Source organism: Perca fluviatilis, chromosome 4 (assembly GCF_010015445.1).
Source record: "Perca fluviatilis chromosome 4, GENO_Pfluv_1.0, whole genome shotgun sequence".
In the NCBI taxonomy this organism is placed as follows: Eukaryota; Metazoa; Chordata; class Actinopteri; order Perciformes; family Percidae; genus Perca; species Perca fluviatilis.
In genome coordinates this window covers 3,281,576-3,294,436 of record NC_053115.1, presented here as the reverse complement: position 1 = coordinate 3,294,436, position 12,861 = coordinate 3,281,576, and the positions used below count along the sequence as shown (strand labels likewise).

The following is a 12,861-nucleotide window of genomic DNA, read 5'->3' as shown; positions in this document are numbered from 1 at the left end:
CCTTTTGCTTTTTATGATAACTCTGCAAACCCTTGGTGTTCTCTCAATGAGCTTCATGAGGTAGTCACCTGAAATGGTTTTACCTTCACAGGTGTGCTTTGTCAGGGTAATTAGTGGTAGAGTTTTTCCCTTATTAATAAAAAGCAAAGGGTGGCTACTTGAAGAATCTGAAAATATAAGACATGTTTTCAATACACTATTCCATATGTGTTCATTCATAGTTTTGATGCCTTCAGTGAGAACCTACAATGTAAATAGTCATGAAAATAAAAAGGAAACGCATTGAATGAGAAGGTGTGTCCTAACTTTTGGCCTGTACTGTATAATATTAAGAATAGTTAAATAAATGAATAAATGCTGCACGATAAATACAAGGTTTCAAATGGATCCTGTAATTGATATCGGCGGCGACCGCTTCGGGCGATCGGGGATCCCGATCGAAGCGCCCTCACTCTGAATGAACAGTGTGACTTCTCAAATTAGGAGGAAATGCTGAGACCTCATTTTTGTCGGACTAAACTTGTGGCTTTGCTCACAACTTGGCCGAACTGAGAAAAACGTCCGTTTTATGCATCCGACCCTGGCCTTGTGTTGCATTCGTCCAATCATAAAGCTGCCCTGTTTTGACCCGTATGCCTTTTCTCAGCCCCATTTTGACCCTATTCTCTATTGATGCCTTTGTCCATATCACTAAACCAACCTCACTTGAGTCTACTGTTATCATGTGACTGCTCTTATTTAACTGTGATTCTGAACTGGGGGTTGCCAAACCAGAAAACCCAGTTCAGGCCCCGTGAGAGCGTGAAAACAACACCATCGGTGCGTGACAGTTCATAAGCTCTTTGTTCTTTTGAAATTCTCCTGAAACCGTTGCGCAGCCAACTTGTGTGGCCTCGAAAACTACTCGGCCTATATGTTGCATTTTGGCTCAATGGTGCAAAAGTGATGTGAAAAACTGCTCTTTCTGATTTACAGTAGCAGTTACTGTAATGCAATTCTCTGTTGGTTATAGCAGCAAGAAAAGCTAATAGTTTAAACAGCTGGAGAGGCAGCGTACATTTACTCAATGCTCTGTATTAGCATACTCAATACAATGTGTACTGAACATAAAGGACAAATATGACCTGTACAGCTCGTAGCCTTTATATAGATGTTGTTTTTTTATCGATGAGGATTTTCAATCAGTGCATTAAGCTATTCAGTCGTGTTTCTGGAGAGGTCTTTGGTCTGTTATGTGAGTTTGATTGTAGCGTGATCAATCTGTGGAATATCAGACTGATTATGGTCTGGGATTCCCAGGAGTCCCACTGTACCCATTAACAAACCATTATGTTGAGTCTGCTGGTCTCAAGTGCACTTGTGTTAGTGGAAAGTGAGAAACAGTCATTGTGCTCTTATGGCAGTTCCGTCATGTATAGGAACCGTAAAATGCCGCAAATAAAAAGAAGTCGAAGGGCGGTGAAACTGCGCTGCACAGTGCGGTCACTATTATCATTTGTTCTTTGATCTCAGTATGTTGGTGCTTGTTAATCCACCAGTGCTTCACGTGAAGAGACTGTATAACTGGAAGCATAGCGCTTCACCTAACTGGATTGTCTCTGTAAACAAAGCAGACATTTAATACTACAAACCGTTAGGCTACTGGCAATCTTAACGTAGCTCCAGCAACATTGGTGCTTTTGGATAAACTCAAAAGTAGAGCACTTATGCATGTAGCGGTGCACAGTCATTTACACAGCAACCATCCTCATATCTCTGACTCTTATAGCGTTATGGATGCATTAGGTTTCACTCTTTAAAAAAACAACAGTAACAACCATGCTTAGTAATGTAGAAACCCATTCAGAGCAGACAGACGGGCAGACGTGTTTATCTGTCTGAACCAGTGCTGTCTTTGTGTCTGAGCCTCCCCAGGCTGCTTTTACTGACCTACATCCAGACCTGTATTCCCTAGTCATTATCCATTTCTCTCTCTCTCTCTCTGTCTCTCTCTCTCTGTCTCTCTCTCTCTCTCTTTCATCTCTGTTTCTCTCTCAGTCCTGCCTGTGTATCTGGTTAAACACACAGGCTGTATTTTATTTTTTATTTTGTTTGAATACCAGATATGCTATTTTCCTATTTGCAAAAATAAAAAGCAAAAAAAAATGAAAATGCTGAATCCTTTGCCTTGTTATTTGATGGATGCTTCCTGAAAAAATAACTGTTACAGCATTTATGAGGACAAAATGGGAGTTACGGTAATAGCTGGGTTCATACACAAGTTTAAAATATGGGAGAAAATAAGTTATTTTTAATGCACCCACTACCATTTTAAAGCACTTTTAAACATAGCACTTACTACTAACTCTTAATGGTATGTGTATTTATATTTTTAACCTCAAGGGCAAGTAATTCAAAACAGTATTTATAACCTTTTTTTAATGTCTTAAATTTTGGAATTTAAATAACATGGATTTAATATTGGGGTAGAATTTATTTTATATTGGGACACCAGGCTTTTTATATATATTTTTTATATATATTTTTATTTATTTATCACACGACTGTACATATGTGTGTATGCATGTTTGTATATTTATATATATGTGGATATGTGTGTGTGTGTGTGTGTGTGTGTGTGTGTGTGTGTGTGTGTATATATGTGTGGGTGTATATTTTATTTATTTTTTTACTTTATTATTTCTCTAGGAGAGACACCAGGGTATTTTATTTAAGGTTTTATATTCCCGTTGTCCTTCCTGTCCAGTGGTTCTTTTAACCTTCTTTTAATATCTGGCCGTGTTTTAAACGGCCACCTCTTTTTTTATATAACCGAATTAATTACAAATTTTTGAGTTTAAATAAGATGTTTTTAATATTGAGAGAGAATTTATTTTGTATTGGGACGCTGGGCTATTTATTTATTTATATATATATAATTTATTTTATGTATTTACTTTGTTATTTCTCTAGGAGAGACACCGGTGTAGTTGTGGAGGTAACCTTCTTTTAATATCTGTCCGTCTTTTAAACAGCCCCCTCTTTTTTATATAACTAAGAAGTTATTTAAAGTGTTTAATTCACACCAGTGGTCCCCTTGTGCCCGTGCCCCTCTTATTTTTATACTGTATACTGTATATAACCCAACCCTAACCCTAACCATTGCCTCCTAGTGCGTAGTAGAGACGTTGGGGGCTTAAAACACAGATAAACTGATTAGACTTCACACCAGTGCTGGAAAGTAATTAAGTGCATTTACTGTTTTTTGCTCACTGCTCTCACCAGTTGTTGTGCCAATAAACCAGAGCACGTTTTTCTCCCATCCCAGAATGCTGTGTGGAGTAGCCAGACCTTCCTCCGCAGCGCTGTGGATGGTCTGGCAAGGCGAGGCTACTTATGACCCAGCTGGTGGTGGCGCGGGGTATTGTTGGTGTCTGTATGATCGGTCTGTAGACGGGCTTCCCCGTCCTCTGGTGTCCTCTCTGTGGTGTCGGGAGTTTTTGTGAGTTTTTTCCAGCTGACTGCTGCTCGTTTCGTTTTGTTACTCTATAGAGAAGCAAGACACGGAAACTTAACTTTAGGTTTTGAGGAGCTCGAGCATTTATTCAGTACCGAAAAGGATTAAGGCCACCTGTTAAAAAAAAAAATGTATTGAGTTGAAATTCAGAATTAAATGTATTCTCAGTATTCTGACTTCTAACTAACTAACTAATTGTAGGGTCTTGACCCATCACTGTGAACTGTATTCTCGAGTGGGATGGCCTTCTTTGTCCTCCAGGAGGCTGGGTCACTGGTATGCTTTCATTTATAAGGCCATGCTTGGTCTATTGCCATCCTACATCTGTAACTTAATCTCAGGGAGGAGTGTTGGCTCTCATTGTTGGCGTTCAAGTGATCTTTTGTTGCTCGCTGTTCCACTTGCCCGTACAGAACTGGGAAAAAGGGCTTTTGTTCACTCAGCCCCCCCACACATGTTGCAAAAAGACTGGAAATTGACTGAATTACTTTCACTGAACGCTTTTAAGTCCAGATTGAGAACACTTGAGTCGATCCTTTGTAACTGTTTTTCATAATGCGTATGTAATTGTATTGTATGTTTGAAACTCTTTTGCTGCTTCTTGGCCAGGACTCCCTTGAAAAAGAGGTTTTTAATCTCAACGGGACTTTCCTGGTTAAATAAAGGTAAAATAAAAAATAAACTCAAATACATGTTTTCACATGTGGCCCTAATCCTCTTCCGTTATTCAGGGACAAACTGAAACTTAAATAAATGATTCCCCTTTTTGCTAAAGACCCCCTGGATCCCCATCAAGGACCCCCATTTTGAAAAGCACTGCTCTGAAGGCTGTTTTATGCTTCTGCGTCAACTCCACGCTGTAGCTCCGCTCCTACTGACATCGTGACCCTTTCGGAGTTCTGCGTCGGGGTTGCTTTGCATCGCGGTGCGTTTCACCGCCACAACGCTAGCGGGCGATAAGTCTGAGGTTATCTGCGAGGTGTCTGCCGGCCAGTTTATGTTATGTTAGCAAGCTAACTTTAGCACAACTGCCCACAAAGTACTGCTTGCTGGCGAAGTGCTAATTTCAAAACGTTACCGACATATAGAGACGTTACTAACAGATAACTCCGTCATTATAACCAACATATGTCTGAGTTTATTAGCAGAGCTGATGTCAGTGAACTAGCATGTTGCTACTCCGCACAGTAGGCTGCTGGAAACACCCACTATCACCACACAGGACCAGCTGACCAATCACAGTCACACAGGACCAGCTGACCAATCCCAGTCCTTGAAACACCCACTATCACCACACAGGACCAGCTGACCAATCACAGTCACACAGGACCAGCTGACCAATCCCAGTCCTTGAAACACCCACTATCAACACACAGGACCAGTTGACCAATCACAGTCACACAGGACCAGCTGACCAATCACAGTCCTTGAAACACCCACTATCAACACACAGGAGCAGCTGACCAATCACAGTCACACAGGACCAGCTGACCAATCACAGTCACACAAGACCAGCTGACCAATCACAGTCCTTGAAACACCCACTATCACCACACAGGAGCAGCTGACCAATCACAGTCCTTGAAACACCCACTATCACCACACAGGACCAGTTGACCAATCACAGTCACACAGGACCAGCTGACCAATCACAGTCCTTGAAACACTGACTATCAACAGATAGGACCAGTTGACCAATCACAGTCACACAGGACCAGCTGACCAATCACAGTCCTTGAAACACCGACTATCAACACACAGGACCAGTTGACCAATCACAGTCACACAGGACCAGCTGACCAATCACAGTCCTTGAAACACCCACTATCAACACACAGGACCAGCTGACCAATCACAGTCACACAGGACCAGCTGACCAATCACAGTCACACAGGACCAGCTGACCAATCACAGTCCTTGAAACACCCACTATCAACACACAGGACCAGTTGACCAATCACAGTCACACAGGACCAGCTGACCAATCACAGTCCTTGAAACACTGACTATCAACAGATAGGACCAGTTGACCAATCACAGTCACACAGGACCAGCTGACCAATCACAGTCCTTGAAACACCGACTATCAACACACAGGACCAGTTGACCAATCACAGTCACACAGGACCAGCTGACCAATCACAGTCCTTGAAACACCCACTATCAACACACAGGACCAGCTGACCAATCACAGTCACACAGGACCAGCTGACCAATCACAGTCACACAGGACCAGCTGACCAATCACAGTCACACAGGACCAGCTGACCAATCACAGTCCTTGAAACACCCACTATCAACACACAGGACCAGCTGACCAATCACAGTCACACAGGACCAGCTGACCAATCACAGTCACACAGGACCAGCTGACCAATCACAGTCACACAGGACCAGCTGACCAATCACAGTCCTTGAAACACCCACTATCAACACACAGGACCAGTTGACCAATCACAGTCACACAGGACCAGCTGACCAATCACAGTCCTTGAAACACCCACTATCAACACACAGGACCAGTTGACCAATCACAGTCACACAGGACCAGCTGACCAATCACAGTCCTTGAAACACCCACTATCACCACACAGGACCAGCTGACCAATCACAGTCACACAGGACCAGCTGACCAATCACAGTCACACAAGACCAGCTGACCAATCACAGTCCTTGAAACACCCACTATCACCACACAGGACCAGCTGACCAATCACAGTCACACAGGACCAGCTGACCAATCACAGTCCTTGAAACACCCACTATCAACACACAGGACCAGTTGACCAATCACAGTCACACAGGACCAGCTGACCAATCACAGTCCTTGAAACACTGACTATCAACAGATAGGACCAGTTGACCAATCACAGTCACACAGGACCAGTTGACCAATCACAGTCACACAGGACCAGCTGACCAATCACAGTCACACAGGACCAGCTGACCAATCACAGTCCTTGCGGTCTGCGTCACCTCGACGCAAAGTTACACATTTTTGGAGGTGCACGTCCAGGGCTGGGAGGGGGGGTACGGGGCGACGCAGAGGGGTCTGCGGGGTACGCTGTCGATTCGACGCAGAAACATAAACCAGCCTTTAGGAAGCAGAGAGGAAGCTGCAGCTCTATCTGCACGTGTGTCACGCTGGGATTTGTTGCAGTTGGAGCTCCCCAGTTGTGATTGGCTGGGAGGGAGCACCAGGAGGAAACTGAGCCTGGCTTCAAAGCTTAAATCTGAGTTGCCTCCTTTCCTGCTACGCTCTTTGACACTGTTGCTAATCTGGCACGATGCAGTCCCCCAAAAAAAAAAAAGCTGCTCATCTGATTCTGCTGTGATTTCATTCATTAACTGCAGCCGAGACGAAGAGAAAGTGGGCCGGAGCGGGAGGACAGAGGGAGGAAGGGAGTTTCCTTACCACAGGCTGTAATCCAATATCATAGCTGACAACAGTTGTGACCAGAGGTTACTGTCGGACACAGTACTGTTTTTCTTTTTAAAGAGGAACAGCACTGCCCTTTAAAGAGCTATAGGTTTCTTCTGATCAGTAAGTGTGACAAGGATATGTCCATCCTAAAGCTTAAGATAAGATAAGAGAGGAACTTTGGTAGGTAAGACTTAGAAAACTATACCTTTCTGTCACATCTGCTGAAACTGACCCTATGTTCCAGTAGAACTGCATGAAAAATAAATACAGCTCCTCTGGCTCCACCTACAGCCTGGAGTGCGATTTGCAAAAATCAACAGCTCCCTGATCAGATGCACCAATCAGGGCCATGCACACGCATTCATTCTCCCATGTTGGGGGGAGGGGCTTAGGAGACCGTTTTGGGCTTTTGCAGAAAGGGAGGGACTGAGAAGTTGTTGATGTTCAAATTTTTGGGCTAAGTCCTGGATCTTCCCAATCCTACCTACAGCACCTTTAACAGACAGCTTGAAGCTGATCCTGAAACCAAACTGAATTCATACAGGAATCGGAAAAGCAGCCCAAAAACTTAAAGCTGCACTTTTGAATATTTCTTACATTAATGGTGATTAAGAGATTAAGAGATACAGTATTGATCCTGCAAAGGGAATACTAGATTTTTCACTCTGTTGTTAGTTATAAGCATAGAAAATAGAATGAACATTTAAATACATGTTGTTTTACATGGTTGTAACACAGGCTGAAATACGTACACATGGCCAGGACCTATAGGGAGGCCAAGTGGACCGCCATGGGACCTTAACTCGGAAAAAATATAGATAATAGATCATTTTGCAAGTCAAGAAAGTCTAAGACTGTGAAAATACATCATTAACACACTTCAAAGTCTCGTGGATGACGCCTCGCTGAAGCTATCGCATAATTCAATACATAATCAGCCAAAGTCTGCATATTTATATATATTATATTTATATGATACACTGCATTTTTGCAGAAAACGTGCTGCATAATCAAGGATCTTTGCCCGCAACAATCACAAAAAAACTCATTTTTCTGGAAGGACTGTAAGATAGCTAGCTAGTAGAGAGGGCCGGATACCATTTTTTGCTCACGTGGTATCCGATTGGTGCATAAACTCCAGTACTTCCTGATACCGATACCAGCGTTTTAGACAGCATCGGAGCCGATACCAGAACATCTCTACTAGCTAGCGAGCAAGCCAAGCATCGAGCTAGGTGAGGTAAATCGTTTGAGAAGCGATCTCACACAAAAACCTAATGTTGTTCAACTTCTTTACGTCAAACGGTTTATCTCTTGACATGTAAAATTATCTTTCAAATTTACACACATCATTTGTGAAATGCACAATTCGAACCGGACCAAAAAAGTTATTATTATCCCGTTCATATTTCTTTCGAAAGACAGGTCCCATGGACCGGAAGTAGCAGGGCGGGACTTGGGCTCTGTGTAGGGTACATGCACTAATGGAGGGAGGTCAGAGTGAGGGGGGGGGGGCTGCATTTACAGGAGCTCCGAGCAGTTTGGGGTTCAGGGATGCCAGTGTCCAGGAGGTGACTGTCTGCACGGGGACCTGAACCGCCCCCCAAAAAGCCAGTTCCCTGACCGGGAATCGAACCCGGGCCGCGGCGGTGAGAGCGCCGAATCCTAACCACTAGACCACCAGGGAGCATACCTGGTACAGGCATTTAATAAAGGAAAACCGCCTGTAGTGAGCTCTGCGACGCACTTTAGCTTAATTGTTTTAGAGATAGATTAGGGATTTTTATAGCACCTCTCTCCCTCCCTCTCTGTCTCTCTCTCCCTCTCTCTGTCTCTCTCTCTCTGTCTCTCTCCCTCTCCCTCTCTCTCTCTCTCTCTCTCTCTCTCCCTCCCTCTGTCTCTCTCTCTCTCTCTCCCTCTCTCTCTCTCTGTCTCTCTCTCTCTCTCTCTCTCTCACCGATAACTACGGTGAGCACCCACGTGTGCCGGACTGCCAGCAGGCTACATTCATTTCAAGTTCAACATTGCAGTGGAGCGTCTGTCATAGTGGGATCACATTTTTGGACTAGGTTTTTGCGTGCGCCTGTGAGCACCCAGAAGAAAAAAATTACGCACACACAAACAAAAAGAGAGAGAGAGAGAGAGAGAGAGAAATGAACCAAAAAAAAAAAAAAAAAAAAAAAAAAAAAAAAAAATACTCAGCGTTGCTATCGCAGCTGGTAAACCCCTAAAATCAGCTCTCCCTCTCCTGTCTGAAATGCACTCCTGCACTTTCTCTCTGCTGCTAAATTCTATATATTCTATATATTCCATATATTCCATATATTCTATATATTCTATATATTCTATATATTCTATATATTCTATATATTCTATATATTCTATATATTCTATATATTCTATATATTCCATATATTCTATATATTCTATATTCTATATATTCTATATATTCTATATATTCTATATATTCTATATATTCCATATATTCTATATATTCTATATTCTATATATTCTATATTCTATATATTCTATATATTCTATATATTCTATATATTCCATATATTCTATATATTCTATATTCTATATATTCTATATATTCTATATATTCTATATTTCTATTATTCCATATATTCTATATATTCTATATTCTATATATTCTATATATTCTATATATTCATATATATTCTATATATTCTATATTCTATATATTCTATATATTCTATATATTCTATATATTCCATATATTCTATATATTCTATATATTCTATATATTCCATATATTCTATATATTCTATATATTCTATATATTCTACCTCCACCTCACTGTGAACCTAACTCATAACAATCAGTGCTCTGTTACAAGTCTATTTATGCCTTGTCTTCTGTTGTCTGTTGTCTCTCCTGTCCCCTGTCTGTCTTAAATGCTCTACTTTAAGTAGTAATTGCACTTTGTGTATATCTATATCTATAGATATATATCTATATCTATGTCTATGTGTGTGCACTAAATGTAGCCCGTCTCAAATGCCGTTTTTATATATTTTAAATGTAACAGCGTGCTCAGCGTGTTAACACCACTTCCGTCTCACTATCTACAGTGTAGCTATATGGTTGAAATGACAATAAAACCCACTTGACTTGACTTGACCTGGACAACTGAAGCCTGCTGAATATGAATATGAGTGAATTTGTGAGTTATTAAGTTACAGCCAATCCCATTAACCCTTTGTGTTGTCTTTGGGTAAAATTTGACCCGTTTCTCAAATTGTCTATATCAGAAATATGGGTTTGTTTTTAACTAAATGGATGATTCCATACATCGCGCTTCGCAAGTACAACAAAAGATAGGATCTCTAATTTCATTGACTTTTGCATTTGAAAAAATGAAAATGCTGTAATTATCCTTGCTTTAATTTGAGTCTAAATAATTCATAATTTCTGCTTTTTTAACTCAAGAATTAGGTATAATTTCCTATAAATGAGGTGTACTGACCATGAATTCCAAAAATAGTAAAACTGGTAATAACTTGGTGTTAGTGGTGTTTATAAATAGTAGTGAAAAGAAGCGTTGAACGTATAAAAAAAGAGCCAAAAACATTGAAAAAAGAGACGAAAGTGTCGATTAAAGAGACAAAAACGTGTTTTCAGGACGACAAGTAGGCCTACATGGTCGAATGGAAGACAACACAAGGGTTAAATACTTTGCATCAAATATAGAAAAGGCGATTCACCTGTGTGTGTGTGTGTGTGTGTGTGTGTGTGTGTGTGTGTGTGTGTGTGTGTGTGAGATAGAGCCCTGTGATAGGTCGCTTCTGGCCCAAAACACAGACTGAACATAATATAGAGAGTGAGGAATGAAGAAATGCAGTCAGGGAATACTGCATATAGACTTAGACTGCTTCCCTCACACACCTCTTTGCTTTCATTATTTTCATAATTTAATCATCAACAAAGTGCCAACTATATTTTCCCACAGTGGCTAGCTGCGTATAAAAGGCTCCGTTACCTTGTAGCTCACGTTATGGCTCCGTAGCAGACGCTTTTATAACAATAGGCTAACGATTGGGTCATAACCACGAGACTTACTGTCACACAGTAGAGGAATTACCGTATAGTACAGGAGAAGCTCACAGGCAGTTTGGACTTCCATTATCTGTTTAGGTTTAATGACTAATGTTAACTAGCATGTTAGTGATCAGTAATTAGCCTGTGCCTATGTTATCTCCTTACATATACCTACGCTCTTCGTCTCTGTGAGATTGGGAATGATTGAGATTTCTCTCGGCACAGCTACCAGAAGACTTCACACTTTCAGACAGGTTGCTCACGTCACATCTACATCTTCAAGCTCAGTTGGAGGCTGCTCAGTAACGCTCAGCCAGCACCGAGAAAGTGCTTAATTGACTTCACTGGTCTCCGTGGAAATCTACGGCGTCGCTTTGTCCATTAATGTTATTGTCTATGGGGCTTAACAGCGTCCAGGACCCTTTCTGACAACCGCCCCCAAAATTCAGTTCCCTGACCGGGAATCGAACCCGGGCCGCGGCGGTGAGAGCGCCGAATCCTAACCACTAGACCACCAGGGAGCACAGCTGTCGTGGGCATGTAATAAAAGAAAACCGAAAGAATTATAACCCAACTCTGACGCGCTTTAGCCTAATTGTTTTGGAGATAGATTAGGGATTTTTATTCATATAGCACATTTCATTAAACAGTCAACTTAATGTGTTTTGCTTTCAAATGCACGTGCAGATATAGCAGTCACATAAAGACATGCACCGTACCAACCAACCACAGACACACAGGAACTGATCTGAGGACAGTTTCAGTTTTAACGTGAACACAAGCAACCTCACCAGATTGGTGAGATTAAAAAAAATCCCCAAAATAAAACTCTGTCCCTCTGGTTGTTCTGACCATAACGGGGCAGCTGGAGCCTGCTGAATATGAATATGAGTGAGTCTGTTATGAGATACTACGCTAAAATGCATGATAATGCTATAAATATGTAAGAGGGTTGTCTGTGTGTTATTGTTTTGTGTGTGTCTGTCTGACTGTCTGTGTGTGTGTGTGTGTGTCTGTCTGACTGTGTTGGTGTTGTGTTGTGTGTGTCTGACTGTATGTGTGTGTGTGTGTGTCTGACTGTGTGTGTGTGTGTGTCTGTCTGACTGTATGTGTGTGTGTGTGTGTGTGTCTGTGTGTGTGTGTGTGTGTGTGTCTGTCTGACTGTGTGTGTGTGTGTGTCTGACTGTATGTGTGTGTGTGTGTGTGTCTGTGTGTGTGTGTGTCTGTCTGACTGTATGTGTGTGTGTGTGTGTGTGTGTGTCTGTCTGTGTGTGTGTGTGTGTCTGACTGTCTGACTGTGTGTGTGTGTGTGTCTGTCTGACTGTCTGACTGTGTGCGTGCGTGCGTGTGCGTGCGTGTGCGTGTGTGTGTGTGTGTGTGTGTGTGTGTGTGTGTGTGGTGTGCGTGTGCATACGTGTGTTGTGCTCCCTGGTGGTCTAGTGGTTAGGATTCGGCGCTCTCACCGCCGCGGCCCGGGTTCGATTCCCGGTCAGGGAACTGGCTTTTGGGGGGCGGTTGTTACAGGAAGTGTCGGGGGTTCAGGTCCCTGTGTGGACGGTTCTCCTCGTGGACTCTGTTAGCCCCCATAGACAGTAAACTTAATGGACAAAGCGACGCCGTAGATTCAGAACTCGAACCTCCTATGGCGCCTATTGTGTGTGTGTGTGTGTGTGTGTGTGTGTGTGTGTGTGTGTGTGTGTGTGTGTGTGTGTGTGGAGAGATAGAGCCCTGTGATAGGTCGCTTCTGGCCCAAAACACACAGACTGAAAATAATATAGAGAGTGAGGAATGAAGACATGCAGTCAGGGAATAGTATAGCCTGCTGCATATAGACTTAGACTGCTTCCCTCACACACCTCTTTGCTTTCATTATTTT

The 12,861-nt window shown here is 42.3% G+C and overlaps 3 non-coding genes across 3 annotated transcripts; 1 reads left to right on the top strand and 2 right to left on the bottom strand.

Annotated features, from left to right (window-relative positions):
• Window positions 1-8,535: 8,535 nt before the first annotated feature.
• On the bottom strand, window positions 8,536-8,607 carry trnae-cuc. The gene has a single exon. It is a non-coding gene; the product is annotated as a tRNA-Glu (tRNA).
• Window positions 8,608-11,434: 2,827 nt separating this feature from the next.
• Window positions 11,435-11,506, bottom strand: trnae-cuc. The gene has a single exon. It is a non-coding gene; the product is annotated as a tRNA-Glu (tRNA).
• A 904-nt stretch (window positions 11,507-12,410) lies between these two features.
• On the top strand, window positions 12,411-12,482 carry trnae-cuc. Its single transcript has one exon. It is a non-coding gene; the product is annotated as a tRNA-Glu (tRNA).
• The last annotated feature ends 379 nt before the right edge of the window (window positions 12,483-12,861 follow it).